Here is a 24090-nt window from a genome sequence, read left to right as displayed (position 1 = left end):
AGATTTAAGATTTTACTGTGCTTATTGGCTGAACCAAAAATTCTCAAATACTTTATGGTAGAAAGGTATTTGAGTCTAGTTTCAAAGACATCAAGCGAATCTTAATTTGGAATTTTGTAGCTCAAGATATAAATAATTTAGTAACAGTGACTCAAGTAGACAGCTTTGAAGGAACATATAAGTAAATAGTGACAACATATATGAATATTTAGCTAGCACGGGTTGCATTAAAATTGAACCACGCGGCAAAGGCCAATTTGGGCCGAGTGGGCCACACGGGCATGTCGGCCCACACGGGCAGACCACATGGCCGTGTCAGCCCATTTTCACTGAATTGATTGCTAAGGTTGCACGTGTCGCCCAAGTCGACTGTGAATCTACTATAGGGTCGATAAGCATCACTTAGACCCCTAATTGTACGAACTGACTATTTGATTTATATATGTGTTGAGCATGATGATAGTATGCTTGTATACTGAACTAGTTATATGTACTGATGTCCTAAGATAGCATATCATGACTTGTATGTAGCATTGCATGGGGTTGGGTTAATTATATTTGGAGGAAGTGTACTGAAAGGCTCTTAAGCCTAACACACTGGCAGCTCAGCTGTAAATTACTGTTTTGTACCGCATTCGGTACTACTTGGAGTGTAGGGATGGGTGGGTTGATTTGATCCCCACATGGAGTGTAGGGTTGGACGGAGATGGTGTGTAGAGGCTGGTTTGGTAGGACTTTGTTATTGAATACTGCATGACTTCTACTGATACTGTGATGGGCTAAAGCCCTACTGCATATTTGATACTGTACTGAGGTGGGCTAAGGCCCAAACTGTTACTTATACTCAAAAAGGGCTTAGGCCCAGGACTGCTTTAACTGTGCACTGTGATTTGCTATTGTTTGTTTTCTGTGGGATTACACATTGAGTTTTCGTAAACTCACCCCCTTTTGTTTAAATGTGTACACGTAATCCCCAGATCTAGATGAACCGGTGCGGCGGAGGACTCGACGATGACCACGACTTTGGACTTTCATGGTTTTTAACACATATTTACGATAATTGGTTTTATTTCTATTCTATTTTTACTGGCTAAGTTTTTGGGTTGTAATTGGACTTTCGGAATTTGGTTTTGGGTTTTAATTATCTTTACCTTATGGATTACAACTGCTAGTAGTAGGAAACCTCGGTTTTTAAAAGAAACAAATGTTTTTCCTAAACGTACAATTGTTTAATCTGTTTTAAAAGCTTCTGCAAACGAATAACATTTTCAAACTATCGATTAAATGTGTAACACAATTTTGGAACTAATAAGATATTAAGATAAGGAATTTAATGGAAATGTTTTTAACGCGACGACACGATTTTTAAACACCCTATCATGTGACATCGTTAGATCCAGCCATAACATTTAGGCTAAGTTTGGGGTAGTACATTTAGTGGTATTAGAGCCAGGTTACAAAACTCGGCTGTGGATTATGGTTTTATTAAAAAAGGGCTTTAAAAAATTTTATTGATTTCTAAATAATTTGAAATATTTTTACTAAGCAAGTGGTACACCGAGACTCTGGTGTCGATCCTGTAAGTATTCTGAACTGTGATTTGTTTTAAACTGGAACTTTTATGGATATTATATTTTGAAACTACTATAGGTAGTAAACTGTACTAAAAACACTCTAGTTAGTGTATATTGAATATTGTAGAGAAACTGATAACTATAGTGAGACTGCGATTTACGAAAACGAACTCTGAATAATCGATACTGTTTTACAAAAAAAATTTGCTAATAAACACTGAAAGTGTAACTGATTTATAAAACTATTAATACAGATAAACGTGATTAGACAATGAGTACATAAGGTATCCGCGGACGGGGTACTAAAGGCCAAGGTAGAGGCCGTAGAGGAGCTCAAGCTGAGTCCTCTTCACTGGGTAGCATATCAAATTTGGATACGAGTGAGACGTTAGTGTCGCCTGCTACTGAGATTGGGTCTCATGGTCGCATGGATAGGGATGACGCATTGTTCGAGGCTATGCTAAGGATTTTGGAAAGGGTCGCTGGGCCCAGTACTAAATCTACGGGCCTAGGGTCGGTTACGGAACTACTCCGGTCCAATGGAGCTGAGATCTTCAGGGGTGTCACTGGAGTTGCCCCTAATGTGGCCGAGTACTGGATTGAGGCCATGGAGAGGATTATGGATGACTTAGACTGCACCTTAGAGAAGAAATTAAAGAGTGCAGTCTCACTGTTAAGGGATGAGGCTTATCAGTGATGGCTCACTGTTAAGGAGGGCACTCAGCCCAAATGTTTGACCTAGGAGTTCTTTAAGATCGCCTTCTAGGGAAAATATGTGGGGGCGAGCTACGTGGATGCCCGTAGGAGGGAATTTCTGAATGTGGCATAGGGAGATTGATCAATGGTCGAGTATGAGGCTGAATTCCTTCGACTGAGCCGTTATACGAGAGGTATGGTAGCGATTGAGGATGAGCATGACGAGCACCTTAGGATTGTTTTCAGATTTTGAGGGAAAAGCAGCTCTATGCTAAGTTCAGCAAGTGCGAGTTCTGGTTACGTGAAGTAACATTTCTGGGTCATGTAGTGTCTACTGAGGGGATTCGAGTTGATCTTCGAAAAATTGAGGCTATATTGGATTTGAAACAACCTAAGAATGTGTCTGAGATCCATAGCTTTTTTGGACTGGCAGGTTATTACCGACAGTTTGTGGAAGGATTTTCACTGATCGCAACACCCTTGACTAAGCTGTTACGTAAAGGTGTACCGTTTGACTGGACTGATGCACAGCAAGAGAGCTTTGAGAAGCTTAAGACTGTACTGACTGGGGCTCCTGTTTTGGTATAGCCTGAACCTGGAAAGGAGTTCATGGTTTATAGTGATGCATCACATGTCGGTTTGGGATGTGTGTTAATGCAGGATGGAATGGTGGTTGCATATGCGTTTCGTCAACTAAAGACATACAAGGCAAACTATCCAATGCACGATTTGGAGTTGGTTGTCATAGTCTTTGCATTGAAAATCTGGAGGCATTATCTGTATGGTGAGAAGTGTATCATCTACACTGATCACAAAAGCCTTAAGTATCTCCTTACTTAGAAGGAGCTGAATCTAAGGCAGCGAAGATGGGTTGAGTTGCTTAAGGATTATGACTGTACCATTGAGTACTGTAACACCCCAAATTATGGGCTAGAAGAAATAGGTTTTGAGCAAGGGAATAGTTAGGAACTGCACATAAATATTTAGTTGTGCAAGGAAGTGACATAAGTGAATGTTTGCTTCAGTGGTTAAGTGATTTAGGAGTGTTTGGAAGTGTCTAAAAAGTTAAGGGTTCAAGCCTTAGCTTATGCAAAATTTTTATTTTAAGTGAATAAAATCCTTGGATCTAGATAGTAGGTTCTTAAATTATTGTAGTTAAAATATGACACAAAGAGAGCCTGTGGTCTAGTGGCAAGGTGGCATGTTGCGTAACTGTGAGGTCAGAGGTTCAAGTCTTGGGTTACGTAATGGAGTATTTATTTTGCTGCTTAAGTTGTGTAGGTAGTGGAGTTGGATTGAAATACTGCTAAATGGAATTTGAACTGGTCATAGATAGAATTGAGGAGGGATATTTGGAGAGATTTGAAGACAGAATATTGGGATTTGGGGAGGTTGTTGTTGTGAAGTGATAATAGTAGATAATTAAAGTATTTGGAGGTTATCAATTGGAAATTTTTTATTTTCTTTTCAATTTTTTTCAGTTCTTTTCCTAAATTTTAGAAGTTTCAATTCTCCTAATCCCCTGCCGATTTTCCCTTTGCTGATTTTCCTTTCTCTTTTCCTCTCTTTCGTCTTTGGCACTTTTCGATTTGGTGTGGTTCGATTGCTGTTGGTGTTATTAGTGTGTGTCCTGGTAAGTTTAGCTAACATGATTGAAATTTAGGTTCTGGTAATCGTTACTAAAGGGGTTGTCTTGTGTTAGAAGAAGATTAAGTGACTGGAGTTCTTGCCTAACGGAGTCGTCGTGTGTGGAATCGCCAATGTTTAGTAGAAGGTCCTGCTGGTCTTGGGAGTGTTTCGTCATCAAACTGCATTAGTGTGTAACAGCACTCTATAAACGATATCGGTGAAATGCCGAGAAGTGTGTGTAATCACACCCCCTTAACTGTAAATTGGCAAAAACTGAAAAGTCAAAAATGACGGCTTTCGAGGCCACATGAGCGTATGAATGCTCGTGGGGTAAGTCGAGCCCCCGAAACATGGTGCTTGACTGTAGAGGCTGCCGTGAGCATTCTCATAGGATTAGGTTGAAATGGACCATGCTGGGCCGAAATGGGCTGTGTGGGCCAATGGGCTCATGGGCCCCACACGGATGAAATCCACGAACTGTGGCGAATACTGGACTGGGCTATGTAGATCTCATAGCCGTGGTGAAATCTGGGCTGAGCGGGCCACACGAATGTGTGGGCCCACTTGGGCCGAGTAATGGGTCCTGGGCCCATTTACACTATTATGACCAAAATACCTCCATAGGGTAAAATGACAGAAATACCCCATAGGGTAAAATGACCGAAACACTCCCATAGGATAAAATGACTGAAATACCCTCCTATGGTAAAATGACCAAAATACCCCCACAGGATAGAATGACCGAAATACCCCCATAGGGTAAAATTATCGAAATACCCCATAGGATAAAATGACCGAAATACCCTTATAGGGTAGAATGACTGAGATACCCCCATAGGATGAAATGACCGAAATACCCCCATTGGGTAGAATGACCGAAATACCCCTATTAGGTAAAATGACTGAAATACTTCTATAGGGTAAAATGACTGTTATACCCTTAAGAGATAAAATGACTATTATGACCTTATGTTATGTATGACTGAATTGCTCTATGATATGTATGACTATGATTGAGCATGACATTTTGCATACATGTATGATATTATGTCACGACATGTTGCATAGGGTTGGGTTGTTATATTTGGAGGAAGTGTATTGTATTGATAAGGTCGCACAGGTCGCCCAAGACGACTGTGGACCTATTGGTGTCTTTGCCACATATATTGTTACTAGCAGCTTTGTTGCGATACTATTACTGGCAGCTTTGCTGCGATATTGGTGTGTTGGCTGGGTGGGTCGATTTTATCCCCACATGGTGTGTTGGTGGTACGGAGTGGCGTATTGGCTAGATTGGGATGGGTTGCATTATTGCACTACATTGTTACTGTATTGGGCTAAGGCCCACACTGATTTTGTATTGGGCTAAGGCCCACACTGTTATTGTATTGGGCTAAAGCCCACACTGTACTGTTGCTGAATAGGGATCAGGCCCAGACTGTTACTTCATGTTGTTTACTGAATGACTGATAGAGGATTACGCACTGAGTTTTCGTAAACTCACCCTTTCTTTTATTTACTTGGTGCTGTGAGGGACTCAGAGGTAGCCACACTACTGCAGTTGTTTATTACTAGTTTTTTATTTAAATTTAAAGTTTGTGTTGGGTTTGTTCATGTAATAAAGGCCTTTTAAGTTTTTTTAGGTTTTTAATTGGGCTTTTGCTTATTTACTTTAAATTACTAGTTTAGGGAAGACGAATTTTCAAAATAATAACTGTTTTCAAAGTCACGAACTTTAAACGATTAGAGTTTTCAAATGCTTCTGCATTTTAAAAACAACTATTATAACAGTAGCAGATAATAAGGCAAACGTTTTAACTAGATGATTGTTAAATAATACTAAAGTGGTTTACAGCTTAGAATTGTTTTTTTCCAACAAGATAAATTTGCAAACGACACTTCAATGTGACACGCCAGATTCAGCCATAACATTTAGGCCGGGTTTGGGGTGTTACATTTAGTGGTATCAGAGCCAAGTTGCAAAACTCGACTGTGGAATAGATTTTGAAAATATTTAGAATTTCTAGAAAACTGTTCTTGAAGTGTTTTGGAAGGTTTACAAGTGTGGCACACCGAGTCTCCAGTGCCGAATCTGTAAGTTTTCTTTATACTATAAACTGCTTAAATTGAAATACACTGAGAGACTACTATAGATAGTAGACTATACTGAAACTCATTAGTTAGAGTAAACTGCGACTATAGGAAACTGGAAACTATAGGGAGACCTTGATTTGCGAAAACAAAACTCTGATTACTACTTTTCATAATACATATATTAATAATTACTGAAATTACAAACTGATACATAAAACTTCTTAAACAGATAATATGTTATTTGATATGAGCATAAGAGGTACACACGGAGGAGGTACAAGAGGTCATGGTAGAGGCCCTAGACGTGTTCGAGTTAAGTCCTTTTCGGTTGGCGATATACTTAATTTGTAACTAGATTGTGCATCAGAAACGTAGTGGTGGAGTCTGTGTTATGCGACTGATCTGATAATTGGAAATTTTGAGGACGCAATTTCTTTAAGGAGGGGTGAATTGTAACACCCCAAATTTTGGGCCTAGAAGAAATAGGTTTTGCGCAAGGGAACAGTTAGGAACTGCACATAAATATTTAGTTGTGCAAGGAAGTGACATAAGTGAATGTCTACTTCAGTGGTTAAGTGATTTAGGAGAGTTTGGAAGTTTCTGAGAAGTCAGGGGTTCAAGCCTTAGCTTATGCAAAATTTTTATTTTAAGTGAATAAAATCCTTGGATCTATAGAGTAGGTTCTTGAATTATTGTGGTTAAAATATGACACAAAGAGAGCCTGTGGTTTAGTGGCAATGTGGCGTGTTGTGTAACTGTGAGGTTTGAGGTTCAAGTCTTGGGTTGTGCAATAGAGTATTTATTTTGCTGCTTGAGCTGTGTAGGTAGTGGAGTTGGATTGAACTACTGCTAAATGGAGTTTGAACTGGTCATAGAGAGAATTGAGGAGGGATATTTGGAGAGATTTGAGGAAAGAATATTTGGATTTGGGGAGGTTGTTGCTGTGGAGTTATAATAGTAGAAAATTAAAGGATTTGGGGGTTAACAATTGGGATTTTTTTATTTTCTTTTCAATTCTTTTTCAGTTCTTTTCCAAAATTTTAGAGGTTTGAATTCTCCCAATCCCATACTGATTTTCCTTTCTCTTTTCCTTTCTTTCGTCTTTGGCACTTTCCGGTTCGGTGTAGCTCGATTGCTGTTGGTGTTCTTGGTGTGTGTTCTGGTAAGTTTAGTTAATGTGATTGAAATTTAGGCTCTGGTAATCGTTACTAAAGGGTTTGTCTTGTGTTAGGAGAAGATTAAGTGACTGGAGTTCTTGCCTAACGGAGTCTTTGTGTGTGGAATCGCCAATGTTTAGTCGAAGGTTCTGTTGGTCTCGGGAGTGTTCCGGCATCAAACTGCATTAGGTGTGTAATAAAACTCTATAAACGATATCAGTGAAATACCGAGAAGTGTGTGTAATCACACCCCCTTAACTATAAATTGGAAAAAATTGAAAAGCCAAAAATGACAGCGTTCGTGGCCACATGAGCGTACGAACGCTAGTGGGGTAATCCGAGCCCACGAAACATGGTGCTTGACAGTAGAGGCTGCCATGAGCATTCTCATGGGCTTAGGCTGAAATGGGCCACGTTGGGCCGAAATGGGCTGTGCGGGCTAATGGGCCCCACACGGATGAAATCCACGAACTGTGGCTAATATTAGATTGGTCAATGTAGATCTCATAGCCGTGGCGAAATCTGGGCTGAACGGGCCACATGAGCGTATGGACCCACTTGGGCCGAATAATGGGCCTTGGGCCCATTTATACTGTTATGACCAAAATAACTCCATCGAGTAAAATGACCAAAATACCCTTATAGGGTAGAATGATCGAAACACCCTTATAGGATAAAATGACTGAAATACCCCCATAAGATAAAATAATAGAAATACCTCTATAGGGTAAAATGACCGAAATACCCCTATAGGGTAAAATGATTGAAATACCCTTATAGGGTAAAATGACTGAAATTCCCTCATAGGGTACAATGATCGGAATACCCTCATAGGGTAAAATGACCAAAATACCCGCATAGGGTAAAATGACTGAGATTCCCCCATAAGGTAGAATGACCAAAATACCCCGATAGGGTAAAATGACCGAAATACCCCCATAGGGTAAAATGAGTGTTATACCCCTAGGAGATAAAATGACTGTTATGGCCTTATGTTATGTATGACTAAATTGCTCTATGATATGTATGACTATGATTGAGCATGACATTTTGCATACACGTATGATATTATGTCACGACGTGTTGCATGAGGTTGGGATGTTATATTTAGAGGAAGTATACTGTACTGATAAGGTCGCACGGGTCGCCCAAGACGACTGTGGACCAATTAGTGTTTTGCCACATATATTGTTAGTGGCAGCTTTGCTACGATACTATTACTAACAACTTTGTTGCGATATTGGTGTGTAGGCCGGGTCGATCGATTTTATCCCCACATGGGTGTTGGTGGTACGGAGTGGTGTGTTGGTTGGATTGGGATGAGTTGCATTATTGCACTGCATTGTTACTATATTGGGCTAAGGCCACACTGATTCTGTATTGGGCTAAGGCCCACACTGATTCTGTATTGGGCTAAGGCTTACACTGTTACTGTATTGGGCTAAGGCCCACATTGTACTGTCACTGAATAGGGCTCAGCCCAAACTGTTACTACATGCTGTTTACTGAATAACTAATAGGGGATTACGCATTGAGTTTTCGTAAACTCAACCTTTCTTTTATTTACTTATAGGAAATCCTAGGCCATAGGCGATTTGGTGCTGTGAGGGACTCGGAGATGGCCACAAAAATGCAGCTGTTTATTACTAGTTTTTATTTAAATTTAAATTTTGTGTTGGGTTCGTTCATGTAATAAGGGCCTTTTAAGTACATAACATTTAGGCCGAGTTTGGGGTGTTACAAGTATCATCCTGGCAAGGCCAATGTGGTGGCTGATGTGTTGAGTCGTAGGGCTGTGACTAATTTGAGAGCGATGTTCGCTTGACTTAGCCTATTCGACAATGAAGGTCTGTTGGCAGAACTTCAGGTCAAACTGACATGGATTGAATAGATTTGAGGTAAATAGTTGGGGATAAGTCTCTTAGGTTACGTTTTTTTTCAGATTGAGAATGGTTGCACTACTGAATTTGGGATAAACAGTGATAGGGTACTTTGTTTTCGCGATCGGATTTATGTACCGAATGATGAGGATTTAAGATAGTCGATTCTGAGAGAGGCGCATGGTAGTCCCTATGCTATGCATCCCGACGGGAACAAGATGTACCGAGATGTTCGAGATTTGTACTGGTGGTTAGGGTTGAAGCATCAGGTTACTAACTTCATTGCTTGTTGTTTGACTTATCAACAGGTTAAGGCTGAGCATTAGTTACCTTCAGGTTTGCTACAGCCAGTTAATATACCGTTATGGAAATGAGAGCGAGTAACGATGGAATTCATTAATGGGTTGCCTCTAACAACCACTAAGAAGGATTCTATCTGGGTCATCGTGGATCGATTGACCAAGTCTACTCATTTCATTCCGGTAAGGACAGACTTTTCTCTTCAGAAATTAGCTAAGCTGTACATATCAAAAATAATGAGACTGCATGAGGTACTTGTCTCGATGATTTTCGATAGGGATCTTTGTTTCACGTCTCGGTTCTAAAAGAAGCTTTATGAGGCTCTGGGTTTAAGATTAGACTTCAGTACTATTTTTCATCCTCAGACAGATGGTCAGTCGGAGAAGGTGACTCAGATACTAGAGGACATGTTGAGGAGCTGTGTTATTGATTTCTGAGGCAGTTGGGAGGAGTACTTGCCGTTAGCAGAGTTTGCCTACAAGAATAACTTCCAGTCTAGCATCCAGATGGCACCTTATGAGGCATTGTACGCTCATAAGTGTCGCACTCCTTTATCTTGGACTGAGTTGGATGAGCAACGTGTTCTGGGTCCTGAGTTGGTCTCTAAGACAGAGGATAAGGTTAGATTGATTCGGGATCATTTAAAAGTGGCTTCTAACAAGCAGAAATCTTATGTGGATTTGAAGAGGCATGGGATCGAGTATTCTATAGGGGACTTCATTTTTCTCAAGGTCTCACCATGGAAGAAAGTACTGAGGTTTGGTCGTAAGGGCAAGTTGAGCCCTAGGTTTATTGGACCCTACCGTATTCTGAAGTGAGTGGGACCAGTTGCTTATTAGTTGGAGCTAACTCCGGCGTTGGATCGTATCCATGATGTGTTCTATGTCTCTATGTTGAGGCGTTACCACTCTGATCCTACTCATATTGTCCCTGTTAAGGAGATTGAGGTTAGGCCAGACTTGACCTTTGAAGAGGAGTCTGTCCAGATTCTGGATCGTGATGTAAAGGTTCTGAGGAGGAAGTATATTCTTTTGTTGAAGGTTCTATTGCATAATCATAACACTGAGGAGGCCACGGGGGAGCCTGAGGATACGATGCGTCAGCAGTATCCTTATTTGTTCTGATCAGGTAAATTTCGAGACCGAAATTTTTTTAGGGAGTAGAGCAACGCCCCAAAAATTTATATTTTTGTTTTTGTAAAAATATGACACAAATATATGTCTGCTTCAGTGGTTAAGTGTTCTAAGTATGTGTATGAGGTCCCAAGTTCAAGCCATGCCTTTGGCGAAATTTTTGAATTTTTCTGAGTAAAGCCTCACTCATGTTCAGTAGGCTTGTATTTGTTTGGTTGTAAAAATATAACAGAATGGGCCTGCTGGTCTGGTGGTTAGGTGGAGTGCTAATATGCTGGTGGTCTTGAGTTTGAATCTCTGTGCATGTAAGAGAGTTATTTGTTTTGTTATCTGTGCTGTGTGGGAGTTTGAAGGGAAGTAAAATACTGAAGTGTTTGAATGAAGTTTGAATTCGGTTGTTGTGGGAGTGTGGTTGACTATTTTTAGGAGAAAAATAAGGGATTAAGGGTGGTGGTTATCGAATATTCTATCAGTCTTTTCTTTTTATTTTTTTTCCAAAAAAAAATTTTCACATTTTCCCTTCCATTCTCCCTGCCGAATTCTCCTTTACCATTGTTCTTTCTTTTTGTGTTAGCAGACAATCGAGAATAACGGAGTCTTCCTCGTGTCACCTCGTAATTGAAATCACTAAGGGTGTGGGGTAAGCATTGGTCGCTTGATTAGCGCTATGGTCATTCGTATTTGCATTTTAAAAACTCGTTTAAAATCTAAATCTATGTTTGGGAATGTCAATTCTAGGTTATGAGTGTCTACACGTCAAACCGAAACCAGGTGTGTACCCGAAACGCAGAAAATGGGATTCGGCGAAAAGCTAAAATTGTTTGATGTTTGGATAGTAGCAGTAGGATAACTTTGAAAAATCACCATAAATTGTGGAAATCGAATTAGAGGATGAACAAAATATTTAATTAAATATTATTGAGTCTAGTTTTTCATAGAAGAAACGGTGTAAGTAATGGAGTTGTAAATCATGAGATATAATAAGTTTTGTGAGATAAGGTCAGAATGAATTCGGGTTTCCCTTTTCTGAATTTGGAAAATCATCAAAAATTGGATAAAAATAATTGGGGGTTAAAATTTACATGTTTAAAAATAATGAGTCTATTTTCAATAGAAATAAATGATAACATCATCCAAATTTTGTACTAAGAGATAATTAATTTTTAGCAAAGAAAGGTCGAAGCTGTCAAACAATAGAACAAGGGTAAGATTGAAGATTTTACTGTACTTATTGGCTAAACCAAAAATTTTAAAAATTTTATGGTAGAAAGGTATTTGAGTGTAGTTTTAAAGACATCAAGCAGACCTTAATTTGGAATTCTGGAGCTCAAGATATTAATAATTTAGGAACAGTGACTCAAGTAGACAGCGTTGAAGGAACATATAAGTAAATAGTGAAAATATATATGAATATTTAGCTAACACGGGTTACATTAAAAATGAACCACGTGACCAAGGCCAATTTGGGCTGAGTGGGCCACATGGGCGTGTAGTTTGCTGGTATACTGAACTGGTTATATGTACTGATGTCCTGAGATAGCATGTCATGACTTGTATGTTCCGTTGCATAGGTTTAGGTTAATTATATTTGGAGGACGTCTACTCAAAGACTCTTAAGCCTAAAATACTGACAGCTTAGCTGTAAATTACTATTTTGTGCCGCATTCGATACTACCTAGAGTGTAGAGATGGGTGGGTTGATTTGATCCCCACATGGAGTGTAGGGTTGGACAGAGATGGTGTGTAGAGGCTGGTTAGGTAGGACTTGGTTACTAAATACTACATGTCTGCTATTGATACCGTGATGGGCTAAGGCCCTACTGCATATTTGATACTGTACTGAGATGGGCTAAGGCCCAAACTGTTACTGATACTGAAAAAGTGCTTAGGCCTAGGACTGCTTTAGCTGTGCACTGTGATTTGCTATTGTTTGTTTTCTGTGGGATTACACACTGAGTTTTCGTAAACTCACCCCCTTTTGTTTAAATTTGCATAGGTAATCCCCAGATCTACACGGATCGGTGCAGCGGAGGACTCGGCGGTGACCACGGTTTTGGACTTTCATGGTTTTTAACCCATATTTATGATAATTGGTTTTATTTCTATTCTATTTTTACTAGCTAAGTTTTTGGGTTGTAATTGGACTTTCAGACTTTGGTTTTGGGTTTTAATTATCTTTACCTTATGGATTACAACTGCTAGTAGTAGGAAACCTCGGTTTTCAAACGAAACAAATGTTTTTCCTAAGCGCACGATTGTTTAATCTATTTTAAAAGCTTTTGCAAACGAGTAACGTTTTCAAACTATCAATTAAATGAGAAAAATAATTTTGGAACTAATAAGATATTAAGATAAGGAATTCAATGGAAATGGTTTTAACGCGACGACATGGTTTTCAAACATCCTATCATGTGACATCACTAGATCCAGCCACAACATCTGGGCCAGGTTTGGGGTGTTACATTCTTTAAGTACCTGATTTAGTCCTGACTTGTTTCTAATACATGTTTTAGGTCTCGAGGACTCATATATGAGACATTATGAATAAAATCTGACATGAATGTTAAATAATATGAAATGTCTGTATTTGATCTGTTTATCTCGATAATGCTCCGTAACCCTGTTTCAGTGACGGATACAGGTTAGGGGTGTTACAAAAACCCTATTTACATGTCACTTATAATCGAATCAAAATAAAAAATTAGTTATCGAATAAGTTGCCGGATAGTGTGATTCTCCAAAGCAATCCAATTGGCAGTTCAAATTTGGTGATCTATAAGGAAGAAAAATCAACACAGGGTAAGTTTACGTAAAGCTTAGTAAGTTCATAATAAACTTTAACTTTAACTTTAACTTACCATAAAGGATGAAATTTTAAACATTTTACAAGATAATTCAATAATATGGTCATGAGTTCATTAATTACCTATACACATCACAAGTCTCACAAGGTTAGTGAGTATATATATAAAACATATGCATGAAAAAGATATTTCGTACATAAACCAACCATCACATATTAATTTCAAGTATTCATTTCAAATGTCTCATTTCACATGTCTAATTCCATATAACCATTTCGTATATTCCATTTCATTTTAAACATTTAACACCCGATGAACCAAATGAAATAACGTCAGATACACGAAAACAATGCTCACACAAAGTGTGCCCGTAACTATAATCGTAACTGTAAATGCTCACACGAGCTGTAGGTCGGGATGTTAGGCTACATGATGCTGCTCACAAGAGCTGTGGAGAATTCACAAAAAAGGTAGGACCTCAGCCATCGGTAGGACATCCAAGACCAGCACCCGAACTTTAATATCCTTGATGACATGTTATTTGTATCCTAAGTATTCACGCGGTTCATACGAGCCAATATCCATTCCAATTCGTTTAACTTTCTTCATATTGTACCATTACAAGAACATATCCATATAGTTCCCATTTACAATCATAATCATTAACTTAGCTAACATGGTAATTCAAGTAATTTCATTAATTGCTTTATATCAATTAATCCAATTCGTCACTTATCAATTATTAAAAAAATGAACTCAATCACAACATAAATAGATAATTATTAAATCACAAAATAATAACTAATTAGTTAAACCAAATTATGAACTTACCTAATCTCAATAGCTACGAACACTTCAACGATAATTCAACAACTTTTCCTTTCCCACGATTATCAACCAATCCATTTCTTGACATGCAATTGAAATAGGCTTCGGTCCAACCTCCCTTAATGCTCTAATGGTGTTTTCAGTTAAAGCCAACGAAAAGAAAGAAGATGATGTTAATGGTTTTTGTTTTATTCTTTTCTTAATATTTTAACATATATTCCTTTTTAATATAAACATTTAAACACATTTAAAATTACATATTTAACACCCACTAGCCAACCACTATGTATAAATAAGGCCTAATTTTATTTTTAATCCTTCAATTCATACCTTTATAACCATTTAATACAAATAAATCAATAGGGATTAACTTTTTCAACTTTTACGATTTAGTCCTTTTTCCTTAATTAACTATCTAATCACCAAAATTTCTAGACGAAATTTCAATATACCTATATAATCACTCTGTAAATTTTAATAAAAACATTTACGGCCTCAGTTAATAGAAACGAGGTCCCGATACCTTATTTTCTAAAACCACGTAACTTTAGGGACAAACCAGTTGTAATTAAATATTTATTCAATTACCAAAATTATCAAATCAAAATTTAATATAATATTATATTTGACTCATAATTATTAAGCAATAATATTTACGAACTCTCTTGTCTGATTTGTGGCCCCGAAATCACTGTTTCTGACACCACTAAAAAATGAGTTGTTACAAAGTCATTCCACTATTGTATCATGACTGAGCTCTCCCAAACGGCATACCATTACAAAAGCAACTCGATCAATGCTCGTCCGATGACCTTTTCACAAATGTGTTACCCTCATAGGAAATCCTTCATCTCTTTGGGATAATATCTGTTCTCCCAATATAGTCCTATTTTATCTCATGGTAACCATTACATCTTCCTTCTTAAAAATTCAATTACCATCAAATCGTAATCAAGTCATTCATCACAAAGATGAACAACCCGTGAAAATGTTTACTTTTCATCAACCATGTAATGAAAATGAGAGGATATCATTTACTCATGTCTCGGGCTATGAATTCCACTATTTTGAATGACGCTACATGTTGTAGAAGTAGTCACGGATATATAGCCTGTCATCTACTGAGGATTTAGGTATGCCACACTATTAGCATCACAAGTGAATAAATCCATAAAGAAATTCAAAATCTATTCTCCTTGGTTCTAGTCCGATTTACTCTCAATCCAATCAGTCACATCTATGTCTCTATCTTTTGGGAGTCATCCACTTCGATGCCTAAGATAAAGAATCTTCCTAATTGGACTTGATAGACGACATATTAGTCTTTCAATCGGTTTTCTCATTTCCAATCAAACTAAAACAAATCATATAATAATCTCTAATCATCTAACCAATATGCCTCAATGACACCATATCACAACAAGATTATATAAGTATTGCAAACCATTCAAGTCAATTAGCACAAATCTATTCCAATCTTATCACATTAACCCAACCATTTAAACACTTAATTTTGAACATTTGAGACCTTCAACTATTGTGTACCATAATGCTATTTTACTTACTTAAAGCATTCAAGCAAGGCATACAAAACTGACCACATACTTGGCACAAGTCGTAAACACATCCAAGTAAACATTTATACCTTTTAAGTTTTATATGCATATCATAAGAACATTCAAAATTAACATTACATATAGACCATTTTATCATCAACCAAAATAAACATTTATTCATGTCAAAGCCTATATACACGTCGCATAACTGGATCTAAAACAATTAAATACTACCAAATCGAAGGCTTGATAGTGTGAATTCTAGTGTGGTCCAATCGCCACACTCCGTAAAGACAACTACAAAACAGTAACTTAACCAAGTGAGCATTTCGAATACTTAGTAAGTTCATAATAAAATAACTTAACTTAACTTACCTTGTCATTATAACAATTCAAGTAATTGAAACATAAAGGTAGAGCATGGCATTTCTTTTTTGCATCCTTTTTTATATGTATTCATAAATCATCCCACAAGACAACCTATAGGTTAGTACCTCACATAATAAGATCATAGGATTTAAATTTATATATTTGTACAACCAAATTGCTTTACGTCATACTATTCAACCTCATTCAATATTAGAACATGTCAATAGAATTCACATTCAATCATTTCATTACCATTTTTTTTTGTCCGGAGAACTATAACAATTTAAATTTGATTATATGGGACTAATTTACTTCTACTAACTGTAAAGTCGGTTTACTAATACTAGCTTTATTCGATGTTGCTCACTCAAGTTGTCAAGAATTTACAACATGTGTTGGATCTCAGCCATCGATAAAGAATAATTTGATTTGCTCACACAAGCTGGTATATTTAGGCTACTCATACAAGCTATAGGTTATGTTTACTTTTGCAACTTTATTCGATACTACTCACTTGAGTTGTCGATAATCCGCAACACATGTTAGATCTCAGCCATCGATAAAGAAATCCCTAACCAACACTTGATTTCTTTTTTAACCTTAATGGCATGCCATTCATATTCCAATCATTTACTAAGTTTAACTAGCATCGTTGCCATTTTTATGTCATTACAAACTTTGAAAATGTATACTCACTTTTCACCTTTTGAATAACAATCTATATTTATTTTTAACCATGTAACATCATCATATACATACAGAAATCATATACCAATTTCACATGTAATCCATTATCATGTATCTATTCATATTAGTCATTCATTTCATGTTTACGATTTAGTCCATTTGATGTCAAAAGACATTATTTACCTAACATTTCGAACTAAAAAGTAAAACAATATCACACAAACATAACATGAATTAATAAATTAAGTTTTTTATGAACTTACCGGGTGCAAACAGCAACAATAGAAGTGTGAGAGACTAATCTACAATTTTTTATTTTCCTTGATTATTTACCAATTGGTTCAAATCTTGATCAACCAAGGACTTAAAGTTTTAAGCCCTAAGACTAATTCCCCCCTTGAAAAAAAGGTGACTTTCGTGAAAGAAGAAGAAGATGAGAAGGCATTTCTCTTTCTTTTCATGTTTTGTTACATTTTATTACTTTATTTTTCTTAATTTTTAAATTATAACATAAATTAACAATATTATAAGCATAATGAACCACCAACTGTCCACTCATATTCCAAAAATGGTCTAATTTTTATTTATTCCTTAATTTATTTGCTAAATAAGCCTTTTAGCAAATAAAAATCTATAGCGATTGACTTTAACAACTTTTACGATTTAGTCCCTATACCTTAATTAACCACAAATTCGAAAAAATTACAGATCAAAAATTCAATTAATCTATATAAAAACTCTGTAAATATTTAATAAAAATATTTACGGGCTTGATTTACGGAAATGAGGTCCCGATACCTTATTTTTCAAAATCACTGACTTTTGGGTCAAAACACTTGTACTTTGACTAACTATCAAATCACTAAAATTCCAGAACCAAAATTCAATATAACAAAATAATAAAATAATAAATATTAATAAATAATATTTACTGACTCAATTATCAAAAAATAAGATTCTGAAACCACAGTTTCTGGCACCACTAACTTTCAGGCTGTTATAAGTCTAGCTAGCTAATAACTAAGTGTTATATTACATAAAGTCATAATTCAAGGTTAATTACACTTAACTATACCTAGGAGGTCTAAAATTGAATAACAATCAAAAGTATAACAAATATTAATTCAATGAGATAAAGTGGTTGATTGATATTCATGTTGCTAATTAATTCTTGAATTAGGGATCTAAATTGCTCAAACTCCTAATTGGTCCAATTTTACCTCTCGATCACTATTTTACCCAATTAGATGATTTAGCTTGGTTTATCTCTCGACATCACTAAACTAAATCACGATAATCAAATTATGTCACAATAGGATCTCCTCTCAGTCTCACCTATCTAAATGTTCCCTTAGAGGTGTCAATTCTAAGTTCTGAAGTCTATTCGATTTAGTCTAATTTTTACAATTTAGTCTCTTACCTTAAATTTAATCATGCAACATTTCAATTAACTAACCACTACAAAACTCAGTTCTTACTCATCATCAAAAAACAAAGACCAACCAATTTCATGTTTAAATGATTCATCAAGTAACCACAATAAAAAGGGCAAAGTCTAGAAATGCTTAGTGACTCTTGAAGGAGTTTTTGGTGAATATGATGACAGTAAAAATGATGAAAAATCCACAGGCCAAGTTAATATTTTTGCACTTTTGCTAACCAACAAGAAGTAAATCTATTGAATGCTTTAAGGAAAATCCCAAAATAACAACGAAGAGTCTAGTGTCTATTTGAAAGAAAATTAAATGAGTAGTAAAAATAAAGAAGAAAACATCAACAACTAACTACTAAGCTAAGAAAGGAAAACCTAGAAAACTAAAAATGGTGAGGGAATAAAAGATGTAGAAAAAAATGATAAAAAGATCCCCCCTTTTGTTGTGGCATAAAGATGCCTTAAATACATCATATTCCTTAACCCTAATATTGACAAAAAAATTCCCTTAAAACGAATGATGTGACTTGAGTTGAGTTCGCATAATTTTTTTTATTTTGGGTCTTAAAAGAAGTAAAACATTAGAAAATTTATTATTAACACTAAAAGCTAAGAATCACTAAAAAGCATTAAAAAGACTCATACACTACTTGAGAACAAACTCATTAAGTATTCAAGAGTGTCTAATTTGACATATCAAATTACGACAGATCAATAATCATGTTAAGAAAATACCCTATTTAGAACAACTCCTAATCGAAATTACTCTTACTCGAAAGAATTTCTACTAAGAACAACTCTTGTTCAGAACAACATTTACCAAGAACAATTATGTTGACAATAGCTATGGAAAAACCTTTATAAAAAATATATATATTGAGAACAAATCAAGTTCAAAACATATTAGAACAACCCTTAATTAATAACAACTCATGTTCTGAAAGAAGTTCCACATAATTTATTTCTTATATCACTACTTTACCAAAGTAGAAGAAGTGGAAATAACCCTAAAATATATCAAGATTTTTTAGTTATGTTCACTCTTAGATGTTCCAAAGAACTTGACATGATGGATCATATGAAGAGAAAGTTAAGAGGTTTCCTCTTATCTTTTTCCTACAATATTAAGTGATTGTCACTTTTTCTTTCAAAAATATAATGAACTCTTATTTACTAGTTGTCATTATCCATAATTTTAACCCTTTATTAATGAAAAAAATAATGTCTTTTTGAACTGGAAAATCTCTCTCATTATTCTTATTTAACACCTAACTTTGTACCTCCTAATTTTGAAATTTATAAATAAGAGCTCTTCACAACTCATTAATGGCTTTTGGACATTTTAGCAATTCTAACTCCTAAACCCTCTTCATAGCTATCTCAACCTTTTTCCTTTACTTGACGTTTTTTTCAATCACCCTTAACCTGTAATGCCCCAAAGTTTGTATATTTTTTTTCGTGTATTTATGACATAAATATCTGTCTAGTTTAGTGGATAAGTGCTCTGGGCGTGTGTGTGAGGTCTTAAGTTCAAGCTTGTCTTGGGAAAATTTTTGTATTTTTCTAAACAAAGCCCTATCACTAGTCAGTAGGCTTATAATTACCATGGGCCTGTTGGTTTGGTGGTTAAGTAGAGAGAAAAGGAGCAAGAGGTTTGAAGTTCGAACCCCTACTTGTGCGAATGAGATTTATTTTTATTGCTAGTGCCATGTGGGTGTTGTAGTTTGACCTAAATTCTGTAGTGTTTGAGTGGGTTTTGAATTCGATTGTTGAGGAGATTGTGGCAGACGGTTGGGGAAAGGTGTTGGAGTGATTTGGGGAGAAAAATAAGGGATGGAGGAGTTTCAAATTATCCCAAATTGGGTAGTGGCAAGTTTCGGCACTCCTCCTCTCACACTCTTAACTTTCTATCAGTTTTTCCCTTCTGCTTCCTTGTTTTCTCTACTGAGTGTTTTATTTTTTTCTTCTTTCTTCTTTTCCAAATCATTTCCACTATTTTTTTTCTTTTCTTCCTCACTTACCGTCATTTTTCCTCTCTCAACTCTCATTTGTTGTTGCCGAATTCCAATTACCGAATCTCATTTGTTTTTCTTCCCAAATTTCGGCTGCTATTTCTGTTCTCTACTTGGACGCCCCTTCTTGAAGTGTTGTCGAGATATTGTTCTGTACTACTGAGTGCCAAAATCTCCCCTTTTATTCTTTATCTTCTCCCCCTTTCGAATTTATCTCCCCATCCCATGGCAGTAGTACTTTCTGCCTCTTCCTTGGCGATTCTTTGCGTGGTTTTGGTAAGCAAGTTGCTAGTGTTTGGTAAAATTGTATTTGTTAGGGTTCTAATTAGTATTCTGTTATCTTGTTGGGCAGCAGTGGATTTTGGAGAAAGAGACTCATCGCGAGTGGAACTTTAGTCGAATCGTTCGAAACGTCGAGGGTAAGTTTGAGAGGTTGCGTAATAAGATGAAATCTTCAATTCAATTCTGTTTGAATGCGTTTCAAGGGATGAATCTAGTGTTTATCGATCAGTTGATAGGTATTGGAGTGCTCAGGAGTGCAATCGCTTCGAAAACGGTTCATGTGTGTAACCGTAACACTATAAACGGGAAACAACAAAAAGCTGAAAAGTGAGGCTGTCAACGCCGCAGAGGCATGTGGCCGTCTGTGTGGTAGGCCGTGTGATCGAACACGAGCGTGTGATCGACGAGGCTAGCCGCGTGCGATACATAGGCCAAACCGAATTGGATCGTGTGGGCCACACGGGCGTGTAGGCCCACACGGGTGAACCACACGAGCGTGTGGGATTTTTGGGCCAAGCCATGTGATCTACACGGGCAAGACAAATTTGGGTCATGTGGGCCACACGAGCGTGTGGGCCCAACAGGCGAACATCATGGGCTTGTAGGCCCATTTTCACTGTTTTATTACTAAGGTTGCACGGGTCGCCCGAGTCAACTGTGGACCTACTATAGGGTCGGTAAGCTTACCTAGACCCCTAGTTGACTAAAATGACTATATGACTGATATGATTAAGCATGATGATGTCCCACTGATTTGATACTGTATGCCAGGTTTACATGCATGATATTATGTATAGCATGTCATATTTGTATATTGCATTGCATTGGGTTAGGGATTATAATGTTCGGAAGAAGTGTACTGAAAGGCCTCGAGCCTAATTTACTAGCAGCTCAGTTGCAAACTACTGTCTAGTGCCGCATCCGGTACTTTTTGGAGTGTAGGGATGGGTGGGTTGATTATATCCCCACATGGAGTGTAGGGTTGGACGGAGTTGGAGTGTAGAGGCTGGCTGGGTAGGAATTGATACTGCATAACTGTTACTATACTGAATATTGATATTGTAATGGGTTAAGGCCCTAACTGAAATTGAAACTGTTACTAAAATGGGTTTAGGCCCAGACTATGATTGCATTCTGACTGCTTTTTTATATGGAGATTACACACTGAGTTTTCGTAAACTCACCCTTTTATTTTATCTGTACAGGTGATATCCAGACTTAGGCGGATCAAAACGATGGAGGACTCAACGGTGTCCACACGATCCCTTTTTAGTATTTCGTATTTAATTAGGTTTTTAAACTTTTATTTGGGGTATTTTACTGTAATAAAGGCCTCTATGGATTTTACCTTAAAATTTGGATTTTATATTTAAAAGAAAAACTTCCGCAACGTATAATGTCCTGAAAACTAACGATTAACTAAAAATCACAATTTTAGAATTAATAAAAGATAAACTTTAAACGGAAAATGAATTAAGCGAAGTTACGGTTTATCCAACACAAGCTACGGTTTTCAAACACACTACCATGTGAAATCACCAGATTCGACCATAACGTTCAGACCGAGTTTGGGGTGTTACATAACCTCTTCACAATTTGTAAAGGGACTTGGATATTTTAGCAATTTTAACCACCACATGTCATTGCACTTAGTGTTGCAGGTCTACTCCTATCTTTTTCTCACCATCTTTCGGTATATTTAGTTTCATTAATTTGTAACGGTTCCTCTATTCATCAAAGAACGTTCTCCGATTATATTTTTGGAAAATGAAGAATCTTTTCGAGGATATGATCGCGTATCAATCGTTTGAATCAAATACTCTAATGTAAAACTAAAAAGAAACGAAGAAAGGTTGCATACTTGCATTTATGTTATTTGGAAATGGAGTGTATTTTTATATATAAATTAACTTTGATTGTGTAAACTGAGAAAGAAAGAACAACCTTTGCCTTTTGCTTTGAATACGACAATCGGAAACATCAGATGATGAAGCAATCCTACTTAAAACCACATCCAATGACTGTTTTAGAGTGGTTGGTGAAACTCCTTCACTACCTTCTTCTTCTTCATCAATGCTATTGTAGCAAAGGATGAAGTTGCATTTCATTCTTCCACCAACGCTTGAAATGTCAGCTTTAATGGTGTTTAGCCTTTAACCCTTTGAGGATTTTGATGAGTTCAGTGAACACTTCAGGTCGGTCATCACAACATACCGAAGCACTGATGAAGATCTTGCCTTTGCTGTCGTTACCTTGTCTTGAACCGTTGGGATTTATGTCTTGGGGACGATCCCAATCTACTTCATCCATTTCTGTCGGAATATTGAAAGCTTTGCTGATTTCTGCCGCTTTTCGCTTTAGATCCTTCACTTGTTCCACTGCACTTTTCAGCAAAGCTGCCTTATCCATCTGTAAAGAAAACCCAAGTTAGGTTTTGAGCGAATTAAACTGTAGCTGAAGAGAACAATGTTGATAGGAAGTGAGTACCTTGTGAGACATGGGGATGAGTTCTCTGAGAGCTGAAATCTGTGCATTAATCCGATCCCTGCGACGTTTCTCAGCTTGACTATGACTTGTGTAAACTGTTGTAGCTGTATCTTCTGCAATTTCTTCAACTGGTATCGTCCATGGGACTATGAAAGAAGAATCATTGCTTACTTTATCACTGAAATCAGTCCAGCTAGAAGATTGGTAATAATTCTCCATGATCAAAAGCTAATCTGGAACCCCAATCCACCAGGGTTTTATTAGAGAATGGGTAAAGGGTACTGTTTCCTGAGCAAATAATGTGTGATCTTCATATTCCGATGGTGCGTAACTTTCAAATTAAAATCATGTTTGGCCTTATTTGCCTGTCATTTCAATTAAAGTGGTTAATTTCGATGATTTTTATGGCTAAAAAACATGTTGGGATTGGGATGATGGAATAAGCATAAGCAAAACTCCAACTGATTTTAAATCGAATAATTTTTTGAGTGAATTTTTTTCCGAAAAGTAGACGTAGAGTGAGGTAATTTTTTTTAAATAGTAATTGGTTCTAGTAAATGAAATTATCATTTTATTATTGTATATATATAAACTATTAAAAAGATAAAAATGTAATAATGTAATATAGAAAAATAATAGTATATTTTATGTTTAAATATTTTTTAAAGAATAATATTTAAATATTTACTTTAACTTTAAAAGATTGAAAATATTAAAGATAAATAATAAAAATTAAATTAAAGTAGAGCGTGATGAGGTGGGGTATGGGGTAGGACGAAGATGAATATGTCCAACATTCATGGAAGTAATAATGGATTTAAAAATTATAAATCTATAGTGAAATGGAGCGAGTGGTGGAGTAAAACGTTTCAAGTGTGAAACGATAATGGATTTAGTAATATTTACTTGCTACATTATCATCGCTACAAGCATTAAAGTGTAATGTGGGGATATAAATGTGGAGAAAATGAGAGTTGGCAAGGGAAGTCATGGATGAACTGTTTTTTACACTGTGTTTTAAGCACATTATCTAGAAACAGCATCTTCTTTCTCTATCAACTGTTTCTCCTTTTTTAAATCCACACCAAATCACCCATTTCCTACTTTGGGTTATTTCTATCGGATGTCCTAGTAAAAAATATATCAATCAAGTTTTTCTGTTAGTGCATC

At 36.6% G+C, this 24090-nt stretch overlaps 1 pseudogene; it reads right to left on the bottom strand.

Moving 5' to 3' along the window:
- Window positions 1–22272: 22272 nt before the first annotated feature.
- Window positions 22273–23394, bottom strand: LOC107955193 (transcription factor bHLH51-like; annotated as a pseudogene).
- Window positions 23395–24090: the final 696 nt, after the last annotated feature.

This window comes from Gossypium hirsutum, chromosome D04 (assembly GCF_007990345.1).
Source record: "Gossypium hirsutum isolate 1008001.06 chromosome D04, Gossypium_hirsutum_v2.1, whole genome shotgun sequence".
In the NCBI taxonomy this organism is placed as follows: Eukaryota; Viridiplantae; Streptophyta; class Magnoliopsida; order Malvales; family Malvaceae; genus Gossypium; species Gossypium hirsutum.
The sequence above is the reverse complement of the archived record's forward strand: the minus strand, read 5'-3'. Positions and strand labels throughout refer to the sequence as shown.